At 45.8% G+C, this 14,859-nt stretch overlaps 1 long non-coding RNA gene across 1 annotated transcript in view; it reads right to left on the minus strand.

Moving 5' to 3' along the window:
• The window catches only part of LOC149450295 (uncharacterized), a 1,099,640-nt gene that overhangs the window by 489,026 nt on the left and 595,755 nt on the right, over positions 1-14,859 (minus strand). The gene's annotated exons all lie outside the window — the stretch shown is intronic.

Consider the following 14,859-nt stretch of genomic DNA (forward strand, 5'->3'; position numbering starts at 1 on the left):
AGACAAGGCTGGTCTTGGGCTAGTCACTTTTGCCTCAAGGACTAGCTGCACTTCAAGTCTTACCCAATGATGTTGGCACCCATCGTGGCACATGGCCCAGCGGAGGTGGCAGTCCAAAGGCATTAGTCAACAATGTATATATCAGTCATTTTCTGTCTTGTCTGTCTTTTTTTACTTCAAATAAATTTGAATTTGTTTTTTAATCTCAAGTGATATCAACGCTTCGTTTTTGTTTTGTTTTTTTAAATAACAAACATGTCATACTTACCTTCTTTGTGCAGTGGTTTTGCACAGAGCAGCCCGGATCCTGTTCTTTTCAGGTCCCCCACTGGTGTTCATGGCTCCTCCCCCTTGATCAGTGCCCCCAATAGTATGGGGGCACTGGGGCGTGCTCACTCCTGAGCCCCATACTGTGCATTCATAAGATACATAGAGCCGCGATTTGGTCCTGCCCTGCACTCTCTCCTCATTGACTCCCTGGCTGTGATTGACAGCAGTGGGAGACAATGGCTCCAGCTTCTGTGTTTCAGCCAATGAGAAGAGAGACCTGGGACCCGTGCACATAGCTGGATCAAGAGGGGGTTCAGGTGAGTATTGGGGGGGGGCTGAGGGGGAGCAGCACACAGAAGGCTTTTTACCTTCAAGCATAGAATGCATAAAAGTACAAATCCTTCATCCTTTACAACCACTTTTACTTTTTCTAGTTATATACTCTGTAAAAAGTACTTTGGAAGATAAGATCGGTCTTTATTGTCATTGCAACGGAAATCACAATGAAATTCTATAAAAACAAATATAAAATAAAATTCCACACACATGTGAACATATAACATTCTCAACATACACACATGTGAACATATAACATTCTCAACATACACACACGTGAACATTGCCCCCCCATATAAAAGCCTAAAAGACACCCCGACCACAACATCAAGCCAAGTCACTTGGAGCGAGATAATATTACTCAGAATGACCATTTAGGGCCTTGATAGCTCTTGGAAAGAAACCTTCCTCGAGTCGTTCTGTCCTCACCTTTTTCTTTTCTGAACCTCCTGCCAGATGGTTTCCAGGTTTAGTTTATATTTACTAAAATAATTACATTTCCATTTTCTGTGTACTGTGGGAGACCAGATATAGTGAATGTGGGGTCCGGGGAGAGTGGATATAGTGAATGTGGGGTCCGGGGAGAGTGGATATAGTGAATGCAGGGTCCGGGGAGAGCGGATATAGTGAATGCGTGGTCCGGGGAGAGCGGATATAGTGAATGCAGGGTCCGGGGAGAGCGGATATAGTGAATGCGGGGTCCGGGGAGAGCGGATAGAGTGAATGCAGGGTCCGGGGAGAGCGGATATAGTGAATTCGGGGTCCGGGGAGAGCGGATATAGTGAATGCGGGGTCCGGGGAGAGCGGATATAGTGAATGCGGGGTCCGGGGAGAGCGGGTATAGTGAATGCGGGGTCCGAGGAGAGCGGGTATAGTGAATGCGTTGTCCGGGGAGAGCGGGTATAGTGAATGCGGGGTCCGAGGAGAGCGGGTATAGTGAATGCGTTGTCCGGGGAGAGCGGGTATAGTGAATGCGTTGTCCGGGGAGAGCGGGTATAGTGAATGCGGGGTCCGGGGAGAGCGGGTATAGTGAATGCGGGGTCCGGGGAGAGCGGGTATAGTGAATGCGGGGTCCGGGGAGAGCGGGTATAGTGAATGCGGGGTCCGGGGAGACCGGGTATAGTGAATGCGGGGTCCGGGGAGACCGGGTATAGTGAATGCGGGGTCCGGGGAGACCGGGTATAGTGAATGCGGGGTCCGGGGAGACCGGGTATAGTGAATGCGGGGTCCGGGGAGACCGGGTATAGTGAATGCGGGGTCCGGGGAGACCGGGTATAGTGAATGCGGGGTCCGGGGAGACCGGGTATAGTGAATGCGGGGTCCGGGGAGACCGGGTATAGTGAATGCGGGGTCCGGGGAGACCGGGTATAGTGAATGCGGGGTCCGGGGAGACCGGGTATAGTGAATGCGGGGTCCGGGGAGACCGGGTATAGTGAATGCGGGGTCCGGGGAGACCGGGTATAGTGAATGCAGGGCCCTGGGAGACCGGATATAGTGAATGCAGGGCCCTGGGAGACCAGATATAGTGAATGCAGGGCCCTGGGAGACCAGATATAGTGATAGCAGGGTCCGGGGAGACCGGGTATAGTGAATGCGGGGTCCGGGGAGACCGGGTATAGTGAATGCGGGGTCCGGGGAGACCGGGTATAGTGAATGCGGGGTCCGGGGAGACCGGGTATAGTGAATGCGGGGTCCGGGAAGACCGGGTATAGTGAATGCGGGGTCCGGGGAGACCGGGTATAGCGAATGCGGGGTCCGGGGAGAGCGGGTATAGTGAATGCGGGGTCCGGGGAGACCGGGTATAGTGAATGCGGGGTCCGGGGAGACCGGGTATAGTGAATGCGGGGTCTGGGGAGACCAGATATAGTGAATGCAGGGCCCTGGGAGACCAGATATAGTGAATGCAGGGCCCTGGGAGACCGGATATAGTGAATGCAGGGTCTGGGGAGACCGGGTATAGTGAATGCAGGGTCTGGGGAGAGCGGATATAGTGAATGCAGGGCCCTGGGAGACCAGATATAGTGAATGCAGGGTCCAGGGTTTAGTCACACTTTAATACCTAAAAACTTAAAAGCAGATACCCGCTCTACCACTTCTCAGTCTTGGTCTCTACCATGTCAGTCTTGATTTTCCTAAAATCAGTTATTAACTCCTTGGTCTCCCCAATGTTTAGGGACACATTAAAAATGCATACAAGGGAGAGGTGTAGCGCTAGCTGAATAAATATACACTTGTATACTTGATAAATATACACTAATATAAATCAGTAAAAGTGCTATTAGAGTGCAAAACGGTGACTAAATGATGAGTATAGTCCATAGCGTGCTCAAAATCCAGGAGAGTCCTTTAAGAGCTCCAATCCCTGGATTCGTGGATGAGGTGATAAAGGTAAAAATTGCGCACTCACCAGATACGCAATTCAAATGCGCATTCAAAGCTGACAATTCCAGGGTCCTCATATGGATCTGGTCAGATCTGGTCACAAAAGGCCCTCCGCCACCTGGTAGTGTATTCCACACATAAAGGAAGAGGCCGCTCTGCAGATGTAAAGGACTCCCACCAGAGCCCAAAGAACAAAGGAGGCCAGATAGTGTGATACCTTATATGCAAGGGGTATTTATCCAGGGCTTCTGATTAGGAAAAACCTTGATATGCTTCCTAACCAGGGGTGTATTTACCACAACGCAAACAAGGCACTTGCCTAGGGTGGCATTTTTCAAGGGGGCAGCACTTCCCCCCAGAAGAAAGGATGGAAGAAGGGATGGACACGCGCACTGTGGGAACCAATTGGAATCCGAGAGAAACTGCTTGATGGTGTATGTAGAGCTTGACTTTTGTTCTCAGGGATGTCTGGAGCTGTGAAGATGAGTGTCTCTCTATCACTGGGGGGGGGTAGTGGAAGGCTCTTCCCGGTGGGGGGCAGAGGTGTTGGTCAATGTCAGGCTCTCTCCCTGGGAGGGGGAAGGGGGGGTTGTGTTGGTCAGTGTCCCTGGGGGCAGACAATGGTTGTGTTGCCTAGGGCAGCATGAAACCTAAATACACGACTGCTCCTAACTGTAACAAAGTCTACACAAGTGCTGATGTAACTCAGTATTGTATCAGTGTACGTATTTAGGTCTAGTGATGGGCTGAACACCCCCCCTGTTCGGTTCGCGATAGAACATCCAAACCTACAGAATGTTTGACCGCGAACAATTTACGGAGCGGTATCTTACCACCTCTGAGTATGTGGAAGGATCCCGCTCAGTTACTAATATCCGGCATGAGTTATATTATGAAGTCACGCGGTATTATAGTAGTGAGACATTCCATTATTAGTATAAAAAAATAATAAAATCCCAGTATCTTTCCCGCCATTTGTAAACGCGATAACTTTCACGTAAACCAATTAATTTACACGTATTGGGTTTTTTTTTTTTTAGCAAAGACATGTCGCAGAAAAGAAAAAAAAAAAAAAAGGCAATCAAATACCACCTAAAGAAAGCTCAATTTGTGGGGGAAAAAAAGGATGTAAATTTAATTTATGTACCGTATTGCATGACCGCGCAATTGTCCGTTAAACTAGCGCAGTGCTGTATAGCAGAAAAAATGGCGTAAATTGCAGAATCTATGCCATAGTTTGTAGACGCTATAACTTTCACACAAAGCAATCAATATACACTTACTGGGATTTTTTTTACCAAAAACATGTAGCAGAATACATTTTGGCCTAAATTTATAACTAACTTTGAGTTTACGATATATTTTTTATAGCTGAAAGTAAAAAATATTGTTTTTCTTCAAAATTTTTGGTCTTTTTTTGTTTATAGCGTGAAAAATAAAAAGCGCACAGCTGATCAAATACCACTGAAAGAAAGCTCTATTTGTGTTAAAAAAAGGACGTAAATTTTGTTTGGGTGCAGCATTGCATGACCGCGCAAATATCAGTAGAATTAGTGCAGCGCCGAGTAGCAAAAAGAGGCCTGGTCATTAAGGGGGGTAAATCCTCAGGAGGGCAAGTGGTTAAACCGGCATGGGGTTCTCCCTCCCATCCATACCAAGCCCTTTGGGTCTGGTATGGATTTTGAGGGGAACCCCCACACCAAAATTTTTTTTAAAAATGGCGTAGGGGTCCCCCCTAAAATCCATACCAGACCCTTATCTGAGTATGCAGCCCAGCAGGTCAGGAAAGGGGGGGGTATAAGTGAGCACCCCCCTGAATCATACCAGGATACATGCCCTCAACATGGGGGAGGTGCTTTGGGGCAGGGGGGCTCCCCTCCCCCCAAATAACCTTGCCCCCATGTTGATGGGGACAAGGGCTTCCTCCCCACAACCCTGGGCTGTGGTTGTGGGGGGGACTTATTAAAATCTTGAAGCCCCCACCAAATCCCCCCCCATGTGAATGAGTATGTGGTACATGGTACTTACTCATTCACAAAAAAAAAGTGTAGTGTAAAAAAAACAGAAAAATCCTTTTTTTTTTAACTTTTTTATTTTTAATAAATGTCCCCCGAAGTAGATCCAACATCAATCACAATGCTCGCTGCCGCTACCCCAAAAAAATAAATTTCTTTCCATAGTAACTACTTTGGGTGCTATCAGAATTGCCCACCCACTTTGAATCTGATTTTGGCTTGTCCCCTTGGGTTCTCGTGGAGTCATCCTTCCACAGCTCCCGGGTGAGACTCCCCTGGTCATCACCATTTGGAAATACTGTCATATGTATTTCTAACTAATTTGTAAGTATTAGGGTCCCTCTGGTGACTCTTGAGATCGGAACGACTTCAAATATTACAAGATCCCACTAGGTTGTTATATACTTGATGATTCACCTTGCAGATATTATACCTGCATCTACTCCTGAAGAAGTGAACTAAGAATCACGTCGAGTTTTTGGATGCAATTTTAATGTCATTATGTATTGACATCTGGATTGTATACCGTCAATTGTATATCCAATGATGTATGGAATGCATTAATGTGGATTTATTACAAATCAGCTTGTTACCATTTTATCCTCTTTTGTGAGCGGTGAGAAGTTTGCTCGTTGGTCGTGTGTGTTGTGCCTCATTTAAAGTCCCAGGACAAATAAATTGGTTGTAAGGATATATTAAGGGATGGAGGCACATCACCGGGTGCATCAGGTCACATTCTATTTTTGTTACATTAATTTGGGTGTACACCTCGGTCCATAGTGGCCTCTTGCACCATGCAGATGTACAATAATGACATTGTGAGATACTGACCAGAATTTATCGTGTTATTACACAGATTATGTAAACTTCCTAGTATGACATTTCTGGTTTGGGATTGATGGCCAGGGTCTGCCTCATCCTCCAGATGTGATGCATTGAGGAGGCTTTTGCCTCTTTTTGCTGCCCAAGCCTGCTTATACAGGCGGGGTCTGGGCCGCATCGGCACCATGTCTGTGATTGATGTGTGATGTCAACGTCATTGCGGCGTCATCACACCAGTGCGCTTTGTTCCATCTTGCTGCAGCCTCAAGGGGTATTGTGCTCACGTCGCCATTGTGCCTGCATGGGGGTGGATACCTCTTTATTGAGTGCTTCCCCTTTTAGACTGTTGGGAGGGACCAGCGCCTAGCCCCTGGGGACAAATGGTGGAAGCAGAAGAAGATTTTTTTTTTTGTTTTCCTATGAGGACACTGAGAAGCCACACTTGTTGTTGAGTGCCTCCCCTCTTTGATTGCACACACAATGTTGGGAGGGACAACTGATTAGCCCCCCTCCCAGGATAAATAGATGTAGCTTATGGGGGTGGTTTGCCCCATGAGGATACTGAGAAGTAACACTTTGATGTATAGAGATGGAGTCATGGTGGGTCATGTTTTGGCTGCTTATATGTTTGTTTTTGCATATGGCCTTGGTGGTCTATTTTTCATTGGCATATTCTTTTATCTTTGGACTGGATTCTGTGATTTGGGTCTTTTCTTTCTTTTTCATACCACCAGGTGCAGTACATTCCATAAAGTGATCTTGTTTCCTTTTATTACTGCTAAATTACAGTCAGGACTGCATTCCATTTTTGTTGTATTGTGACTCAAATATCTATTCAGTATTACAATGACAGCTTCTGATCCATGGTGGTTTATGCTTTTGGCTGCCTACATTTTGTCTTCATTTGGCTCTGGCTACTTGGTGGTCTCTCTTTATTTCCACATGGAAGAAAAATATATTTTAAAAATATTCTTCCCATATATATTGACATATTTGAAATACTATAACTTTGTTTTATTTTAAATACAGCCATATACTGTATGTTGAAATGTCTTTTTATATATTTCCAAATATATGAAAATGTTTTTAAAAATACATTTTCAAATATATTGTGTCTTTAAAAATAAATTTAATCTACATTTTTGGAATGCATTTACAAATATTTGCAAAAATGACTTTATGTTAAGCAAAATCTAAAAGGATATATTTTAAAATATTTTTCATATTTTGTAATATATAAAAAACACATTTCCCCCCTGACTGAATGGTTAGACACACTGTTGTAGTAGAGAACGCCCTGTCCACTGTAGACACATTTGGTGCACATTTGGATGGACTGAGACTTGACATCGTAGCCTGCATTTCGGCTTCTGAACCCACGTGTTACCCCCTTGATTGATCTTGCAAGTATTGCATCTTAATCCATAGGACTATATTTTTGGCTTGCACTAAATGATGTGCACTATTTTATCCAAATCTATTCATTTTAACGTCCCCGTTACAACCTACCCATTCTCCTCCCTTCCCCCCCCCTTTTTTTTTTTTTGTCTTTTACCCCCCCCCCCCCCACTACCTCACTCTATATCTTTTTCTCTAACTATTCTCCTTTCTGACTTTTTTCCTCTCTCACACCTTCTACACGCCTTCATTGTTCATATATTCTATACAATTATTGCATTTAATCTCCCATATAGGTGTGACTGATCTCACATGGCTCACACGTCCCTGCAATGGACGCACATACTATATCATATATATTATCCTGTGCTAGCACTACCCAACACATCGCTCCCCCTTAACTTAGGGGCTCACAAATACATAGGTCGTTAAACAATATGCCCACTTTGATTTATCTATTACACTCTTGGTATATACGGGTTTGCTATATACAATAAGGATATATTTCATAGCGATGTGTATTCTGGTTTAAACCCATGGCCCGTCTGCGTAACGGGATGCTACATGTTGTGTCTATGTTTGGACTGTGATCCGTTTTTGTATGTACACTGTATATCCTGCTTTTCTTCTAATAAAAATATTTTTGGAAACACATTTCAATATACAGTGTATGTGTGTGTGAAATATATACTTTTTTTTTAATATATATATTTAATATGGCCAAAATTGTAGTATTTCAAATATATGCCAATATATTTGGGAAGAATATTTTTCTTCCATGTGTGTTGGCACACCTTTCTGTGGACTAGACTAGGACCTGGATGTCTTTCCAGTTTTTTACCACTAGGTGCAGTCTTGCACCTTTCATATAATCGCTCATTATGTCTCCCTACTCACTTCTATACTGCAGCCAGCATTACAAGTTGTTTTTGTCGTTTATCACTCATCTTGATTTTGTCATTCATTTTATTACTATAGTGTATATCCAAACTTCTCTCCATAGTAACTACTTTGGGTACTATCAGAATTGCCCACCCACTTTGAATCTGTTTCTGGCTTGTCCCCTTGGGTTCTCATGGAGTCATCCTTCCACAGCTCCCGGGTGAGACTCCCCTGGCCATCACCATTTGGAAATACTGTCATATATTTTCAGCTGATTTGTAAGTATTAGGGTCCCTCTTGTGACTCTTGAGATCGGAACGACTTCAAATATTACAAGTTCCCACTAGGTTGTTATATACTTGATGATTTACCTTGCAGATATTATACCTGCATCTACTCCTGAAGAAGTGAACTAAGAGTCACGAAACACGGCGAGTTTTTGGAAGCAATTTTATTGTAATTCTGGATTGACATCTGGATTGTATAGAGACAATTGTATATCCAATGATGTATGGAATGCATTAATATGGATTTATTACAAATCAGCTTGTTACCATTTTATCCTCTTTGTAAGCAATGTGTCACGTTCAGGGGTCAGGTTCAAAGACCAGTTGCTATAGCAGTGGAAAGGCTTACCTGAAACCAGCAGGATAGGTACACAGGCAGGTCACTGTGGCAGAGGAGTGGGATCACCCGAGGTGTGGAGTCTAAGTACCAACCGGTGTTCACCAGAGCTCCTAATGGTGGGGATGGATTTGGCTGTGTGTTGGTACCAGGTCATAGATCTCAGGATCACCCCACCAGGGAATGAGCAAGCCGGAAACCAGTAGCAGATTGAACAAGTTAGGGATCAAGCAGAAGCGGAGTCAGTCAACAAGCCAAGGGTCGGTCACAAACGGTAGTAGATGAGGATGAGGCAGAATCGTAGTCCAGAAACAAGCCAAGGGTCGGTCACAAACGGTAGTAGATGAGGATGAGGCAGAATCGTAGTCCAGGAACAAGCCAAGGGTCGGTCACAAACGGTAGTAGATGAGGATGAGGCAGAATCGTAGTCCAGGAACAAGCCAAAGGTCGGTAGCGAAGGTATAGACGGCAGTAGGAGAGACAAGCGGGATATTGGCTGGTGAAGGCACAATAATCTGGCAAAGAGGAAATGCTGAGACATGGCTTTTATCAGGAAGTTCATGGGAGGAGCAAGGGGTTCAAGGTTCAAGACAAACAGGGCCAAGGCAGGATCATCCAAACAGTTGTCAAGGGCGCTGTCCAGCATTCCAGGTGGCTCAGCAAGTAGAGACATTGCCTCTCACTGCAGAAGGCCCAGGTTTGATCCCAGGCTCTGACAGTCCAAGAGCAAGCCTGCCCTCCGAGGTCAAGATAAATATATGATTGCAGTAATGCTGGGGCAATTTACACAAGAATCGGGACACGTGGTTGGGGGGTGATAAAAACAATGATGGTTGACCTGGATTTACTGACCTCCCCAAGCTGCAAAGGTAGCTTAGCATGTATTTTTGCACGGAAGTAATTGTCTCTGTTGAGTTTGGAAGGCAGTTGCGGTGAAGGATGTTAGGAGTTCAAATAGGCAATAGGGAGGTGATGTAATGTCAACTCACTGCCTTTCAATAGTCCTCTGAAAAGTGATCCACCACAGATTGCTTTTTCAGAGGGCAACACAAGGGTAAATGAGAGTAGAGAGAAGTACAGAGAGTTTGTTGGGTGAACTATGTGCAGGAGAGGAGTGTGGAGGGTATGACGGGGCAGTATGTGCAGGAGAGGAGTGTGGAGGGTATGACAGGGAAGTATGTGCAGAAGAGGAGTGTGGAGGGTATGACAAGGGAAGTATGTGCAGAAGAGGAGTGTGGAGGGTATGACAGGGGAAGTATGTGCAGAAGAGGAGTGTGGAGGGTATGACGGGGCAGTATGTGCAGGAGAGGAGTGTGGAGGGTATGACAGGGCAGTATGTGCAGGAGAGGAGTGTGGAGGGTATGACTGGGCAGTATGTGCAGGAGAGGAGTGTGGAGGGTATGATGGGGCAGTATGTGCAGGAGAAGAGTGTGGAGGGTATGACGGGGCAGTATACTCTGGAGAGGAGTGTGGAGGGTATGACAGGGGAAGTATGTGCAGGAGAGGAGTGTGGAGGGTATGACAGGGGGACCTATGTGCAGGAGAGGAGTGTGGAGGGTATGACAGGGGGACCTATGTGCAGGAGAGGAGTGTGGAGGGTATGACGGGGCAGTATGTGGAGGGCATGACAGGGGGACGTATGTGCAGGAGAGGAGTGTGGAGGGTATGACAGGGGGACCTATGTGCAGGAGAGGAGTGTGGAGGGTATGACGGGGCAGTATGTGCAGGAGAGGAGTGTGGAGGGTATGACGGGGCAGTATACTCAGGAGAGGAGTGTGGAGGGTATGACAGGGCAGTATGTGCAGGAGAGGAGTGTGGAGGGTATGACAGGGGAAGTATGTGCAGGAGAGGAGTGTGGAGGGTATGACGGGGCAGTATGTGCAGGAGAGGAGTGTGGAGGGTATGATTGGGCAGTATGTGCAGGAGAGGAGTGTGGAGGGTATGATTGGGCAGTATGTGCAGGAGAGGAGTGTGGAGGGTATGATGGGGACGTATGTGCAGGAGAGGAGTGTGGAGGGTATGATGGGGAAGTATGTGCAGGAGAGGAGTGTGTCCTCATGACGGGGCGTGGCAGGGGTGGTGCTCTTTACCTGCATTGGGAGGTATGGTGACATCACCACCAACAGTAACTCTACCCCTGGAATTCATAAAGAGGGTCATAAATGTAGCCCCCCCCCCCCCTAGTGTAGGATGCTGGGTAAATTTAGTTTTTGGCTCCTCCTTTTATCAAGATAGCAGTGATCACTTGTCTTGGTCTTTTTAGGGGTTTCACAGGCTGGTTCGCTTTCCCTGCCTCTAGAAGAAGCTTCCAGAGCTTAGGGAAGGAGATGCAAATAGCCAGTTTGGATATTTATGATACTCCAACCAATCCCCGGAGAGGAGTGTCCAGTAGGGGGCTGGAAAGGTGATAAGTAGTCTCAAGCGCCAGAGAGCTGGGTGTCTCTCAGGTAAATTCTAGAGCCGGAGGGGCTGCTGCCCTCAGCCAGCTCATGGACTGTGTAGCTGCTGAGGGTCTGGTTGGATGTTCTTAGGAAGTGATTGTAGGACCTCCCCACAAGGGATCTGCTCTGGACAAGGACTGTCTCACTCCCTGGACTGTGTTTGGAGTTAGCTGGAAGGTGGCAGCTGTCCTGGGGACTTGTGAGTAAAGACCCAAAATTGATCCCTGTGACTGTGCTGTGTTCTGGATGAGACATTGGCTACAAGTAGTTGTATGTAGGCACAAGGTAGCCAGAAGCCAAAGAAACTTGCCGCATGTTCCCCAGCTGTGAGGCTTTAGACTGTCCAATACTCCCAAGCCTGTCCTCTAATTGCTGTGCGCCATTCGTGTTGCAGTCCCCCACCCCCGAACCCTCTCCTGTTAAAGTTTCTTCACCCAGTAAATCTTAAAAAGCCGTCCCCTAGACCAACGGTCAGTAAATGGTGAGCCGCGAACAGCCCCAGCAGTGCTGCCGCCCGGACCACCAGCCCTCAATGAGAGATCCGCCACTGAGCAGGGCGGTCATCATGGCAACATGACATCACGTGTGCGCCCCGCCCTTTCATCACACTGTCTCTACGGCTCCCTCTCCCTGCCTGTACACAAGAGTCCAGCAAGGATCCCGGTACAGCTCCTGTCTGCCCTCAAGGTAGGGTGTAGTCTTACAAGGGCACTCTGATGGGCACAACATAGAATATGTCCATCAGAGTGCCCCTTTACATAACATGTGCCCAGCAGTGCCCCTTTACATAACACGTACCCATCAGAGTGCCCCTTTACATAACATGTGCCCATCAGAGTGCCCCTTTACATAACATGTGCCCATCAGAGTGCCCCTTTACATAACATGTACCCATCAGAGTGCCCCTTAACATAATGTGCCCATCAGAGTGCCCCTTAACATAACATGTGCCCATCAGAGTGCCCCTTTACATAACATGTGCCCATCAGAGTGCCCCTTTACATAACATGTGCCCATCAGAGTGCCCCTTTACATAACATGTGCCCATCAGAGTGTCCCTTTACATAACATGTACCCATCAGAGTGCCCCTTAACATAATGTGCCCATCAGAGTGCCCCTTAACATAACATGTACCCATCAGAGTGCCCCTTTACATAACATGTGCCCATCAGAGTGCCCCTTTACATAACATGTACCCATCAGAGTGTCCCTTTACATAACATGTGCCCATCAGAGTGTCCCTTTACATAACATGTACCCATCAGAGTGCCCTTAACATAATGTGCCCATCAGAGTGCCCCTTAACATAACATGTACCCATCAGAGTGCCCCTTTACATAACATGTGCCCATCAGAGTGCCCCTTTACATAACATGTGCCCATCAGAGTGTCCCTTTACATAACATGTGCCCATCAGAGTGCCCCTTTACATAACATGTACCCATCAGAGTGCCTCTTTACATAACATGTATCCATCAGAGTGCCCCTTAACATAACGTGCCCATCAGAGTGCCCCTTTACATAACATGTATCCATCAGAGTGCCCCTTTACATAACATCTATCCATCAGAGTGCCCCTTTACATAACATCTATCCATCAGAGTGCATACAAAAGGAGAAGTTGTGAAAAGAGATTCACAAGAAAGCGGCTACATTTTGGACAGAATACGATACTCAGAATAATTTTCAAAAATGATGCTTTATTAAACATTAATAGCAGACAATAGGGTAATTACCCCGGTTCACCATCACCTCAGTATGAGATATTACTCTCAGACCTAAAACCACATCAAGACCAGTATAAATATGGATGTGCTGCAAAGACAATGACAAATACCTGTCTAATGCATTTGCAGCACTGTCACATTGGTTACACTACCAGTAGGAGGTATTTAAAAAAATTGTACCATCAGGTATTATGATAACACGCTAAGCAAAATGGCTAATATAGTCACCATATGGTCCTGACGAAGCTGAGTGAGAGCCCATCGGCGAAACGCGTTGACGTCATACGTCAGATACGTCACTTCCGGTCATGCGCATTGACGTTACACACGCCGACCAGCAAGGAGGCGGCCATTTCTACATGCCATGAGCTATGCAAGGCTGTATTGGCGCCAGGGAGAGAGCGGAGCCCGCGAGATATCGGCTGATGTAAGCAGGTGTCCCCTGGATCAACACGTTGCAGCAATTACGGAGGATATCTCCACTATACATCACCCATGGCACAGGTGGTCAGTGGGCTGTTACAAGGTTAATGAAGAAGGTTTCTTGTTACTCTCTTCATATATTTAAGCAGGAGTACCCAGATTGACTGTCCATTTATTATTTGTTTTATTCCAGGATGGGGACATTATGATGTATCATCTAGGTGCAAGGCATCCATTATATATTACAACCAATGGAAAATTCACCAGGCCTTACTTCATCACGTCTATTACAGTGGTTCATAGTCCACACGTTGTGGTGAAGAAACCATGTAAAGCAGGGCCTTGCTACCTACATCATTTACTTCATCAAGGACATCTACAGGGACTCCTTCACATATAATTTGCAGATTTGCATTTGCCTAGTGTGGATGTGTACCACTCACATGTGCCTAAGAGGGGTTGTATTGTATGAGTCTATATAGATATCATTGGGGCTCTAATCCTCCCTATATCTAATAATAATAATAATTTTTTACCCACATTGCCTTTCATGGGCTAAGGGTTATATCGCTTCCATATGGTGACTATATTAGCCATTTTGCTTAGCGTGTTATCATAATACCTGATGGTACAATTTTTTGAAATACCTCCTACTGGTAGTGTAACCAATGTGACAGTGCTGCAAATGCATTAGACAGGTATTTGTCATTGTCTATGCAGCACATCCATATTTAGACCGGTCTTGAAGTGGTTTTAATGTGGTTTTAGGTCTGAGTAATATCTCATACTGAGGTGATGGTGAACCGGGGTAATTACCCTATTGTCTGCTATTAATGTTTAATAAAGCATCATTTTTGGAAATTATTCTGAGTATCGTATTCTGTCCAAAATGTAGCCGCTTTCTTGTGAATCTCTTTTCACAACTTCTCCTTTTCTATGCATATTTTTTGGCTACTGGACGGAAGCCATCTATTGGGTGATACAATAAATATCTATATGAACCTCTACCCCTTATTTTTCATTACCCATCAGAGTGCCCCTTTACATAACATGTACCCATCAGAGTGCCCCTTAATATAACATGTCCCCATCAGAGTGCCCCTTTACATAACATGTACCCATCAGAGTGCCCCTTAATATAACATGTACCCATCAGAGTGCCCCTTTACATAACATGTACCCATCAGAGTGCCCTTTACATAACATGTATCCATCAGAGTGCCCCTTTACATAACATGTACCCATCAGAGTGCCCCTTTACATAACATGTACCCATCAGAGTGCCCTTTACATAACATGTACCCATCAGAGTGCCCTTTACATAACATGTATCCATCAGAGTGCCCCTTTACATAACATGTGCCCATCAGAGTGCCCCTTATTTTATGATAATGGGGCACAAACAGTGGAAAGGGGAACTCTGATGGGCACATGTGATGTAAAGGAGCACTCTGATGGGGAAATATGATATGAAGGGGTACTTTGAGTGTAAAGGGGCACTCTGACGGGAATACCTGATGTAAGGTGGCAATGTGATG

This window comes from Staurois parvus, unplaced genomic scaffold (assembly GCF_062004578.1).
Source record: "Staurois parvus isolate SC_StPar_1 unplaced genomic scaffold, SC_StPar_1.0 ptg000575l, whole genome shotgun sequence".
Taxonomy (NCBI): Eukaryota; Metazoa; Chordata; class Amphibia; order Anura; family Ranidae; genus Staurois; species Staurois parvus.